Source organism: Lissotriton vulgaris, chromosome 6 (genome assembly GCF_964263255.1).
Source record: "Lissotriton vulgaris chromosome 6, aLisVul1.2, whole genome shotgun sequence".
In the NCBI taxonomy this organism is placed as follows: Eukaryota; Metazoa; Chordata; class Amphibia; order Caudata; family Salamandridae; genus Lissotriton; species Lissotriton vulgaris.
In genome coordinates, this window is record NC_141694.1 from 1,011,364,988 (window position 1) to 1,011,378,579 (window position 13,592).

A 13,592-nucleotide genomic window follows, 5' to 3' on the forward strand; every position below is an offset into this window, starting at 1 on the left:
AGGGCTCGCCCTGTGGATGAGCAAGCGTTCTCCGCTGCTGTACACATCTTTGTAGCCAACACACCCGAGCTGCACCAGCGCACTGTCCAGCTCCCAAAGGAATTTCTCTTTCGCCCACAGTCCCAGCACTACCAAATAGCGGACAAAACGATGATCCTAGGCATACACGCTCTTCACATTACACCTACATACGGGGCATTCATAGCAGGAGACGACAATATGCGCTCCTGGGCCTGTGTAATTTTCATCGAGCCCGGACACCAAGTGATAGACATTTCAGATGAACAGCTCTTTTGTGATCTGATGACCATCCCATAACAGAGATCCTCTATCAGTACGAGGTACCTCTCTCGGTGACAGTGGAAAAGAGAACACCCACTGCTCCACCAAAATATGATTCAGTGCGTGAAGCAGACTTGGCTCAAGTCCCGCCGCATCTGTGGACTACTGGTCCCAATGATGTAGGTCTCATCAGTTCTGCCACTCCATTTAAAATAACACTGAAACCAGGCGCAATTCTACCCAGAATTAAACAGTACCCGTTATCTAAGGAAGCAGAGGAAGGCATTCCCCCTACTATACAGGCCCTGCTGGACCAGGGAGTCATATACCCCTGTGTATCACCCTGTAACACATGCCTTTTTCCTGTTCGCAAGGGCAAGACCAATCAATGGCGTTTGGTTCATGACCTGCGTTCGATCAATAACATAGTGGTACCGAAGTATCCCATCATCCCAGACCCTTCCGTCATCCTTACCAACGTTCCCCCGAATGCACAATACTTTTCCGTGATCAACCTGAAAAATGCCTTTTTCAGCGTCCCCCTTCACCCAGACAGTCAGTACCTATTGGCTTTCTGCTACAAAGGGGTGCAAATGACCTACCGAAGATTGGCTCACGGGTACTGTGAGTCCCCCAGCGTCTTCAACAGAGTGGTCAAAGAAGACTTATCAAATTTCCAATGTGACAGCACTCTGCTGCAATATGTCGACGACATTTTGCTCTGCAGCACCACAGAACAGCAGTGCAGAACAGACACCATCTCTCTACTCACCACCCTAGCTCACATAGGCTATAAAGTGGACAAAAACAAACTTCAGTACTGCCAAACAGAGGTACACTAATTAGGTCAGGTACTATCAGCATCAGGGAGACGAGTAACACCAGACAGAGTTGAGGCCATAAGAAACACCCCAGAGCCCCAAACTGTGAAGGAGATGCAAAAATTCCTTGGACTTGTGAACTATGTCCGCCAATGGATCTTTGACTTCTCCACTATAACTGCTCCCTTGCTGAAAGCAGTTAAAGCAGCAAAAGACAGACGCAACAGACTAGACTGGACACCTGAAATGACAGCTTCCTTCAAACAGCTTAAAGATGAGATAACAAATGCACCAGTGTTAGGGACACCTGATTACACAAATGAATTCTATCTTTTCACCCACTGCAATGGTCAGGTCATGACTGCTGTCCTTACTCAGAAATACCCCATGGGCCACAAGCCAATTGCCTACTTTAGCGGCTTGATAGACTCAGTTATGAGAGGTCATTATCCCTGCGAACAGGCTCTCGCTGCTGCAGCCTTTGCTGTGGACAAAAGCACCCCCATTGTCATGGTGTCCTCGCTGACCATGTACACAGAGCATGTTTTGTTGATGGGTCCTCCACCATTGATCAAGAGACAGGGATTAGGTACACAGGTGCTGCAGTAGTCAGGGCCCAACAGCATGACTCTTCTGATTCCCTAGACATTGTACAGCAAATTACATTGCCTCCACACTACTCAGCCCAGGCTGCAGAATTAGTGGCACTAACTGCCGCTTTGCACCACGGGGCTGATGACCGCATCACAGTGTACTCAGACTCTGCATACGTCACAACAACGACACAATCAATCATCCCATGCTGGAAAAGGCGCAGCTTTCTCAAATCAGATAGGACACCTGTATGCCACAAACAATTGCTGGAGGACTTGATTGAGGCCCTTACAGTTCCAACTGAGGTAGCGGTTGTCAAATGTGCAGCACACACTAATGGACATGACTTTCTCTCCAGAGGTAATGCTCTGGCAGACTGGGCAGCCAAAGCTGCAGCCAGACCCCCCTTACCTTTCACTGAGCCTGATCCGTACAACGTCCCATTCTTACTTGCCCAAGCTGTAGCACCAGCACAACAGACAAGAACACATCAAGACAGTATAGCTTCAGCACAGCACACAGACAACAACCATGACACAGACACCAGCAATGAGACTCTTGACCCAAATGCTTCCTGCCCGATCGATAACACACAACAATACGATTCCATTGCCCAACTGCATCTCAGAGAAATACAAGAAAGTGCACCACAACAAGAGAAAGAGCTATGGAAGAAGAGGGGAGTACAGCAGGACCCTGCTGATTTTATTTACAGGCAGACCATGTCTGGGAAGTCTGTCACGCCACAAGCCTTACTGCAGGTGGCACTGGACCAACTCCACCTTCCCGCACATGTCTCTCGAGATAACATGTCCACAACACTGCAAACAGATTGGTTCATTCCCAATGCCCACAAACTAATACAACTTTTTTGTCAATAATTGCCTCATCTGCCAACAGTACTCACCCAATCCAACGCTCATAACAGTTGCTTCCACCATCCCCAAACCCTCTGGCCCCTTCAAAGAACTCCACCTCGACTATGTTGACATGATCGATAGGTGCCAAAATTACCGATATCTCATTGTGGTGGTATGCCTATTTTCACGATGGATCAAAGCTGGACCATGCGTTCACTGCGATGCCAAAGCAGCAGCCACATTCCTACTGCGTGACGTCATATCATGCTTTGGAATTCCCGAGGCCATTAGAACTGACAACGGAAGTCATTATTCAAATGCCATCTTCTCCTCCCTGACCATAATGCTAGGCATCAGACACAAACTAACATCTGCCTACCATCCCCAAAGCAACAGCATTTGTGAGCGCCTCAATGGCCTGCTCAAAAACAAAATAAGCAAAATCAGCGCCACCATCGGTAAGAAATGGCTCTACTGCCTTCCACTTGCCCTCTACTCACTGAGAAACTCCCCAAGCTCGGATCACCACCTCACGCCCCACCAACTTGTCACCGGACGATCCATAAATGTAACTATCCCCTCCACCAGGCCCAAAACTGACAGTGAGTCATCGTCAGAGATAGTTAAAGCTGAGCTTTACAATTTTGTGTCCACACTAACCCGCGCTACGCAGTTCCTTTCTGCCCAGGTGTCCAAAAGGAAGGAGAAGAGCTCCACCGATCCAGAGCTGCCACCTATCCATCCTGGGACTCTGATCTTCGCCCGGAGGCACGTCCGGAAGTGGAAAGACCCCAAATTTGACGGTCCCTTTGCAGTGACTGATTTATCTCCAACTGCCGTCTGGATAGCTAAGCGCAAGGCATGGATCCACCGACAGGACGTCCGGCTCGATCCTGCGCCTCCGCAGCAATAGACAATGGACTGAGAGAGGAAAGTGCCTGAATGAGGACAGCGGTTTCCCGTCCAATGTCAAGGAAGAAGAAGAAGAAGAAGATGACACCCCCGTGCTGTTCCAGGAATACAGAAGCTGTGATGTGAAGTTATGTACTCTTATCACACTCATGTTTTGTATCATTATTGGAGTGGCACTGATAACGCTTAATTGGTGTATCTATTTTCTTGCTGTGAAAAGTTATAATGATAGAAGCAGCAAAGATGCCTTACTATCCGCTGTTCCATCCACTGTACCAGCAGTCACACTCAAACAGCAGAAAGCAACACACAGCACATTAGGTCCTGAACTTCCAGAAAATAGCACTGCTAGCAACACGCACACTAGTGTGCACCTTGAACTCTCACCCTTCACCTCAGAGAACAGGAATAGTACATGGGATAGGTCTGCTAACTTCACAGGGCCACAACCAGTCTCCCGTCAGCGCCCCTCTCATCACCACAGGGTTCCCTGGTTTGCTATTTCTCCTCACAGAACAAAGCCCCTTGTCCCCCGCAAGCCTACGAACAAGAGGGCAGGGCATAAGATGTTCCAACACCTTGTAGAGATACAAAAGGGCCTAGAGCCCATCTTAGGCCTACAACTGTCAGTAAGAGATCACTCCGTCCACTCCTCCCTAGTAGATAACTCCTGGTACAGGGACATGACAGCAGTAGGGAAGACAATAACAAACGATTCTTGCTATGTATGTTCATACATCCCCCATGCAGTAGGAGCAGATAGACTAATTTTCCCTAAAGAAGTCCCACCTCCCATAGCTATGTGCCTCCTGCACCTGTATCTTTGCCGCACACAAGGACCGACACAGATCAGTAAAGTTGAATTGGATACAGTATTTGTGAATACCACAACTTGGGACTATACCCCCATTTTACACAGGGTTCTCACCGAGACAGCCGCCCTGAAAGAAGAGATAAGGAACTTGCATAAAAGGGGGCATAATAAGGACGAGCTTGGATCAATTATCCTGAAACAAAAATATATATCTCAGTGTCGGTGCCCGTAGCCAATTGCATTGATTCCCTACCACATGACAGCCGCACATGCCCATGCCGTGATAGAACTGTGCTGAAGTTACTAGCACAAATTTACACAAAGGGCAGATGGAGCCCTGTGGGTGGCCTAGTATGTAGAGCAGCCTCCTTAGGTCCCCCTTAGGCTGGGGAAACAGATTATGAGGGAGACGTTGATTGGAGGGTTAATGAGGACTGTGAACAGATATGGGCTCGGGAAAGTGGCAGATATACCTGGAGTGGGGAAGGAATGTCCAAACCAAAAAAAGCCTTTAAACTAAAAAACTCTTCTCTTTGTTTCATAGGTAATGGCTCCGTCTCTGTTGGGCGTAACACAGACTGTAATTCCACTATCTTCAATTTTGATATGCAGTACGGCACCTCCACCCTGATGGACTACTATTGGGCTTGTGAAGAACACCTCTATCTCCAACTACCTCCTCAGTTGCTCGGACTGTGTTCTTTGGTGACTCTGCATGAAGTACATCTGGTTGTGCCGGCATCGAATGCTTCCCACATACTGTCACACCCAATGACAGGTGATGTTACCTTCCTCCACCGTCACCGGCGAACAGCCGAGTACTTCGCAGCTGAGGCCCTTAGTAAAGTTCCAGAAGAATTCCGCCTCTTCAACGAGGCCCAGCTGTTCTTCGGAGGGGCAGTTCCAATGTTCCAAACTCAGGCTAATGCTCGTTGGCTGGAAGTAACGCGCTATGAGGTCATGAAAGCCATCAACAGCACCAGAGACAGACTAAATGCAATAAGGGAAGAACTGCGCCCATTAAGACTAATGGTTCTGGAACATCGCTACTTCCTCGACATGCTGACTGCCAAAGATGGTGGTTTGTGTCATCGAATCGGAAAATCCTGCTGCACTTTCATACCAGGAAACAATGAGGATAACGGATCAATAGCAAGGGCCATTGAGGAGTTGACTACTTGGGAAAAGAAATGACCAACGAAGGAGGTGCCCCTGCGGACATTATTCCAACAGACTGGTTCAATCTTGACTGGATGCCTTCATGGCTGACAGCAATCTTGAAATTAATGATACCCATTGTTGGCATTTTGATAGTTCTGTGTTGCGCCTTTCAGATAGGGAGTCACTGTATTAAAAGATTAAGTACCAAGGCAGTAGGGATGAATTATGCTAGCACAGGGATCTACCAGGTAGCGAAATATGAAGATATGCATCTGGTTCCTGGGGATGGGACTGGAGTACAATTAGAAATGAGTGAGGTAGCAGCACCAGGCACTCACTATGGCATACCCACAGCTCCTCCACTTCCACCAGGTAGGGACACCCTGAGCAAGAGCCCTGCAGCAGCCCAATACGAGCGTCTGCTTAGAGAATCAGGTGCAGAATATGCCGACATAATTGCTAGGCCAGATGGAGAAAGAGCGAAGAAAAAAGAGCAGTTCCAAGGCAACTTTAAGTGTTATGTTAACGACATGCCCTGGATACCCCCACTGGCTGAAGGGTCACCGAGATACTCAGTTAAGAGTGTGTTCATAAATGAACAAGAGCGGGGAGATGATGAAGGGTTAAAATCACGCTCTACCATCTGATCACCAAAAAGAGCGCTTCTTATCTGCCTTGATAGCGAAAATGTCACATATGGTCCTAACAGAGAGAACCTGAAAATATGCTTAAAACCCTCAATTGTGCTATGCATGATCAGCAAATTAAATCCCACAAATTCCCTGAATCCTGGGGTTATAGACCCAAGGCAAAGGCCAAAAAGACATGCCTTAGGCTAACAAAATGCACTAGGCCCACAATAATGTTAAACATGCATTTCTGTTGCACTGAAAAACAACCTGGTAAATTGGCCTGACGTGAAGTACAGTAAGTTTCCACAGCATCAAGACCAACGCCCCCACACACGTACACAAGACTCAGCTAGTGCAGGTTGACACATCTTGGGATTTTCCACTGAAATCTTGTTTTGAAACTTAGCTTGCCGAAATAAGCCTCAACTTCTTGCAATACTAGCACCTGGCGTAAGTTCCAGTCTCACATACATTTTTAGAAATATGTACAGGACAAGATGTTCTTTGTTTATGTTCTGCGGTTAAGCATGGCCAACCAACCGTTAGGACACCTGACCGCCCTCACTGTCCTAGGACAATGCGGTCAAGCCACCTGCGTCAGAAAGTACGCCAGGACAGTGTCAGTTCTGCGATTTCAGGTATAAAAGATTCACCATCACAATTAGAAGGCAGAACTCTCCAAGCTGACTTTTTGGGTGGTTCTCCGGTCAACCGACTATCTGATTTGGGACTGCCAAAACCTACTCTACCAGGTGATGCCTTCCTGAATAAGATAGCATCTTTAACTCTCTTAATTATCTCAACTTACCAAGTGCTTTCTCATCCATACCCACTTCTTTGCATTTTAAGGTATCTTTTTAGCGTTAGATCCTCTAGGGGTGTTCTCCCTAGATAGGTGCTTTAGGGCACTAGGCCAGATAGAAATGTACTCTGTATAATCCAGCTAAAAATCCAACTGTGCCTTTTTAATCTTAGCCTCTGATATTTTATTCTTGCTAGAATACTTAAACCTCCAATGATGTTTCTCTTCAGGGAAGTTGTGTGTAGACAAAGAATTTTCTTGAACAGGATTTAATGCCTTCGTAAAGCCTCCATTTTACATTGGAAGTCATATTTTAGTAGACAGTCACTTCTGTTCACTGCGCAGCATTTTAGAAACAATTGATATCTTGCATATTTTCTGGCAGAGTGAAGCCAGGTTTTCTTAAAATAGTGTTCTTTAGCAATATGCCTTATTGATATACATGTGTGTGTGAAAATAAACGTGCCACTCCAACTTGAAAAGACGTCATTTCACCTTATTGTTCCTCCTTTACCAGTGCCTGATTGAGACGGTTCTTCAGATCACAGTTGAACGTGGCCACACCCTTAAGGGGACTCGAAAGGGCCTCTAGTTTCCCTCTCTCGGGCTGAAGACGGCTGGAATGCCAGAAACCGGTCCTCGGAAGCTTGTTTCCGGTCCAGGGAAGACATGGCTTGGCAGATCGGGCTGGACTGTTCCCATGAGGCACAGGGTCAGACTGATTTGCATATAGCCATTTCTGAATTGGGGTAGCAGAGTGGGCTAAAGAACGGTGATGGATTAAATCCAGATCTTTTGACTGGGTGTGAGTGTTTGATTGATTCAGATGCTCCGTCCATCACCACCCCCTTTTGTACCGCTTTTGGCCGCCATAAGTGTGGCAGGGTATGCTCAGACGTGAGTCCCTTGCTCACTTTGCCACTGGATTCAAGCAAGCCGGGCTGAAGACGGCTGGAATGCCAGAAATCGGTCCTCGGAAGCTTGTTTCCGGTCCAGGGAAGACATGGCTTGGCAGTTCTGGCTGGACTGTTACCATGAGGCACAGGGTCAGACTGATTTGCATATAGCCATGTCTGAACTGGGGTGGCAGAGTGGGCTAAAGAACGGTGATGGATTAAACCCAGATCTTTTGACTGGATGTGAGTGTTTGATTGATTCAGATGCTCCATCCATCAATACCCCTTTTGTACCGTATCTTTCAGCCCAGCACTGAGCCTGAAAAGTAATTATAACCATGATTTACTGTTAACTCAATTTTCCTCTATAGGAATCCATTGTCTGGTTTTCACCAGAAAATCTTCTGTGTCCGATTTCTAAACTTACAAATAATCCTTAAAAATCGCCTGTATAACAAAAACGATGATTTTTTTCAACTGTTTTCAGGAAATGCACCAGTGCTGAATACAGGATCCAGCCCTGAGTTAGAAAAAGATACGTAAAGTGATTTTACTGCATTTACTTAAAAACTTCTATTGAGCTCAATGATAAATTGTGTTTAAACTTATGTTGCATAATGCAACAACTGTAACTATTGCATTTAAAAGTCAACTGCTATTTGAAAGTATTCAATTGCAACATCTCATTCTGAGAAAGTATTTATGATACCAACTGTGGTTCTAAAATAAAGTAACTATATATTTTTTTATATACAAAACAATTGGCCTAGAGTTTAGTTCTTGAGTGTGTGAGATCATTTGCTGACGGAGTGTGTGCATAAAATGCTTTACACTGTCCTCAGATACTGCCTTACTGCTCGACCAAGCTACCACTTTTGAGAGTAAGGTTATATCTAACTTTAGCCTCTGCCATACCTCTGAGGACTGTGGATGCTGTGCACACTGTACCTTACTTTAGTCCACTATATACAGAGCAACTTTCTTACATTGGTGGATCAGCGGTGGATACAAATTTTCATTTGTTGGACTACTTGGTTACCATCTGATTACACGACAGAACTTGCTAGAATTCTGAAATTGTTTTTTCCAAAATAATAAAAGTCTTGTCAGGGCCCTGCTTAAGTCCCATTAGAATTCTAAGAAAATAAAAGTCACTGTAGTCAGGGTAGAGGGTTAGAACTGTCAGGCTAGAATGTCTCAAAAGAACCCAGCTACTAGTGAAGCTAACAACATGCAGGACCTGGTGGAGGAGCTTAACCTCACACTTTACTTACACTTGTCTTTCGAGGAGTTGAGGTCCTTACGCAAAATTAAAGATATCCAAATCTGCCAGCATCCAACCAAACAAGGGCTCCAGGAGCTCCTGGCTGAGCATGCTAAAGGCCACCCCTCTGAATATGGTGATGACCAGTCAGAAGGGGAAATAGAGGAGGAGGAGGAGAGAGACCCCCCTCCCTTCCCTAGGTGAAGAAGGGGCTCCCATACCCTTGACTCCAAGAACACATCTCTGGGGTCCTAGAGACCACACAGGTAGACCAGTCCCCAGGGAAAACATTGGGAATAGCCCCAATGAGGAGGATAGCTTTTTAGCAAAGCTGCCCAAGAGGTTAGACCTAGAGTCCAGACTCCTGGCTCTAGAAAAGGAAAGGAAAGAGATGGATTTAGCACCCATCAATGGTGGCAGCAATACTAATAATACGGATGAAGAGCAATCTTATGATTCTAAAATTCCCAAAGTGAGTGTCCCTATATTTGAGGAAGGTGACAACATCACCAAATGGTTCACAGCCTTTGAGAGGGTTTGTGACATGAGAAAGTTAAAGAAACCTCTCTGAGGGGCACTCCTGTGGGAACTGTTCTCTGGTAAATGCAGAGACAGGCTTCTGGCCCTCTCTGGGCCAGATGCAGGGTCTTATGACCTCATGAAGTAGACTCAGATTGAGGGATTTGGGCTCACTACTGAGGAGTACACAATTAGGTTCAGGGGGGCTCACAAAACCCATACCCAATCCTGGATAGATTTTGTAGATTACTCAGTAAAGACACTAGATGGTTGGTTAACTGGACACAATGTGCATGATTTTTCTGGACTTTACAATTTGTTTATGAGGGAACACATTTTGAGGAATTGCATAAATGAAAAGTTGCATCAGCATTTGGTAGACCTAGGTCTAATTTCTACCCAAGTTTTGGGAAAGAAGCCAGACCATTGGTTCAAGACAAGGGTGACATGGACAGCCACTGGGGGTGACCAGAAAAAGGTGGTTACAAAACCTCCCCAGGGGAATGGTGGTGAGAATCCCCAAGATAAAAAGTCTGAGTCTTCTAAAGGGACCCAAAAACCTGTGCAGGTAGGTGGGTCCCAAACTACTCCCTATATGCCTCAGCCCTGAAGGGGGAAGAACGTTGATCCTTTAAAGGCCTGGCGTAACAACTGTAAGAAGTTGGGACACTTAACTGTAGATACATCTTGCCCCCACAGCAAAGCCCCTAAGGCACCCAGTCCAGCTGCACCTGGGATGGCAAGTATACACACAGGATCAACAGTGTGCCCAGAGCAAATCAGGATGCACACTGAAGCAGTTCTAGTTTCAGAAGGGGAAGTTAAGTTTGCCACTGTGAGAAGTTGGCCTGGTATATGGTGTTCACTATTCTAGTGATCACCTTGCACCAGTCCAAACAACCCTTATGGGGATGGCAGGAAACCTATTGTCCAAACCTCCGTGACTGGAAGGACTCCCAGCAGCAGGAGGTCAGACTTGTGTCGGTGGCAGCAGCATCCATTTTGTGATGCTTGGGCTCTGGTTAACTTTAACCGGGATAGTCAGCAATAACAGGTCTTCTCCCTCTAGAAGGGTGGAATGCTACCCCCGTCGCCAGGATTGGCGAGGGGGTAGTATTCCAAAGCGTATGACACCTTACACGACATGTTTGGATAAAGCCAAACCAAAGTTAGCATTAACCGCGAGGATTATAATGCACTTAAGAGTATATGGTATGGCGATATCATAGAACAGCTATAAGGACATGGTTCCGAAAGCTGCAGACAGGCTCAGCTCATGCTAGAGCACCATCTCACACATAACCAAGCACTCTGCCTCCAGGATTGTTAAGGCCTGCCATAGGAGTGACTTACAGGTTACTATGTGTCTATATATAAGTAGGTATAGGAATACTATACCTAAGCAAGGGGTGATTACATGACCTTGCCCCAGCTGAGTGATCAGCCAGTTGTGTCAGTTTGGATGGCCAGCCAGGGGTGGCATAATACATGCTGCAACCCCTGGTAGGCCTTGGATGCACCTATGCCCTGGGTACCTATAGTACACTGTACAGGGGCTCACAAGGTGACCCAATATCCAATTGGAGATGTACCTAAAGTACATGGAGACCATTTTACAGTGAGAGCAGAAAGCCTGGGGCCCTGATTAGCAGGATCCCAGGTCAACTAAGTCGAAAACCAGCTAAACACTAGGCAAAAAATCTGGGGTAACCATAGTCAGGTATCCACCTTCCTACACAACCCGCCCCCCCCCCCCCCCCCCCCCCCAAATGAAAGGAGATAAGGCTATCCTTGACCAGGTAAGCCTATATTGCCTAAGTGACCATATAAAGAAGTACCTGCACTAGCATGGTTACCCCCTGTCTCATGGTCCACTAAGCAATCCCTTTCCCTAAGGGTATCATAGGGTCTCCACCATAGGGAATCTCTACCTGTGGTGTGTTTTGGCAAAGTAAAAGGCTGGTGTTGAGATGGAGTAGTGAAGTGAGGCTCCTCTAATTTAGGGCTCAGCTTCCTCCAATCATTTTCCACCATGAGTGCCTTTCTTTCCAGGACTGAGTTGCACTGTGCTCTCAGGGTCAACCTCTGGCTGCCTACAGCTGGAGACTGGATCCCTTTTGTTGGCTTACTGGAGGGACAGGTCAGGTGTTGGGCCCTTAAGTCCCAGGTTTGACTATGCCCAACAGAATCCATCTGGGGGAGGTTCCTAACTAGGTGTAAGGGAGATCCCTCAGGAGTTTTTGAAAATGTCACCTTGCTAGTGCTGCTATCTTTGGTGCCCCTAATCTGTTGATGGGGTGGTTCTTGGGGACACGGGGCCCTTTGGGGTCCACTGGCCTCCCTGACCTCTGCAGCCCTGGGCTGACTGAGGAAGGGTAGAGAGGGGCAGGTTACCTGCTCCAGATTGGGTCCCACCTTGGAAGGATCCACTGACATCAGAGGCTCTGCCAGGCTAGGCCTGACTACCTCTGGGGCCGTTTCTTCACAAGGGGTAGGGTCAGTTCCCTGAGGAGGCTGACTCTCACCTAATGTCTGGTGGGAGGGAGACTTTTCTTCCTCCCCAATGCTCTCTGTCTGAGTGGAGTGGTCCATAGGTTTCAGGCTTCACAACACTAAAATCAGTTTGAGTTTGGGCTGTGACCATCACAGCCCTACCAACCTTTTCAGTAAGGAACTCTGGGTATGGGCTGTGACCATCACAGCCCTGCCAACCTTTTCATGGAAGTCTGCCTTAGCTTGGGCTGTGACCATCACAGCCCTTCCAATTTCTTTAGGAAGGAATTCAGCTTGGGCTGGGGCTGTGGCTATCACAGCCCCACTAACCTTTTCTGGAAAGCCTACCATTCTGGACTGGGTTTCTTGTTCTACCTCAGCCCAGGCTGAGATCTCTAGATCATTCCCTAGTAGACAATCTACAGGCAAGTTTGTAGACACTGCCACTCTCTTGGGGCCAGTGACACCTCCCCAGCTGAGATGAACTACTGCCATGGGATGATCTTTCTGCACTCCATCAATGTTGATCACCTGATAGGTGAACCCAGGTAAAAGTTGTCCTGAGGGGACTAGACTGTTAGTCACCATAGTGATGCTAACCCCGGTGTCTCTATAGGCTTCAACTTTCTGCCCATTGATGAGGGGCTCTTGTCTGTACTTTCCCAAAATTTTGGGACAAGCAGTGAAGTTGGCAAACCCCATGCCATTCTCACAGACAAGAGTAGCTGTGGTAGGGGACCTGGTTAGGCCAGAGTCCACCTGAGTTCCCCAAGTAAACCCAGCCAAATTCTTGGGGGCACTCCCACCACCTGGGGGATTACTACTAGTACTAACAGGAGGTGTTGGAGTATTACTTGGAGGAATCTTTTCCTTATTGCTGGCCTTGGGGCAACTGTTGTCAGTTTTCCAATGGCCTGGCTGTTTACAGACATGGCAATAAGGTTTCCTAACTGTAGAGGAAGGATTTTGGGACCCACCCCCTCAGAGGATTTTTGGGGCCCTGTAGTGAATTTGTCCTTAGATTTATCCCCACCTTTCTCTTGAGGCTTGGTAGAATCTTTCTTCTGGTCACCACCCTGATTTGTAGGCCTAATCCTGGTTCTGACCCATTTGTCTGCACTCTTACCCAATTCTTGTGGAGAGGTCAGATCAGAGTCAATCAGGTGTTGATGTAGTAACTGGTTTTGACAATTATTAGGTATTTGCTCTCTCATGATCAAATTATACAACCCTGTATAGTCCTTAACTTGACATCCCAATAACCAGCCTTCCAGCGCCTTAGTGGCACAATCCGCAAAATCAGTCCAGTCCTGAGTCTGTGTCTTCTGGGTATCCCTGAACAACAACCTATATTGTTCAGTGGTTAGGCCAAACCCAGCAATCAGAGCACTCTTCAGGACAGAGTAGTTGTTAGCATCCCCATCACTAACTGTGAGGAGCTTATCTCTACCTTTTTTCTGAAAAGGAGAGCCATAAGATTGCTGCCCACTGACTTTGGGGTACCTGCTGCACTTTGCAGGCCCTCTCCAAAGCAGTTATCCA

At 47.0% G+C, this 13,592-nt stretch overlaps 1 pseudogene; it reads left to right on the plus strand.

The window, feature by feature from the left end:
- The first annotated feature begins 1,217 nt into the window (after positions 1-1,217).
- Positions 1,218-6,091, plus strand: LOC147708351 (uncharacterized; annotated as a pseudogene).
- Positions 6,092-13,592: the final 7,501 nt, after the last annotated feature.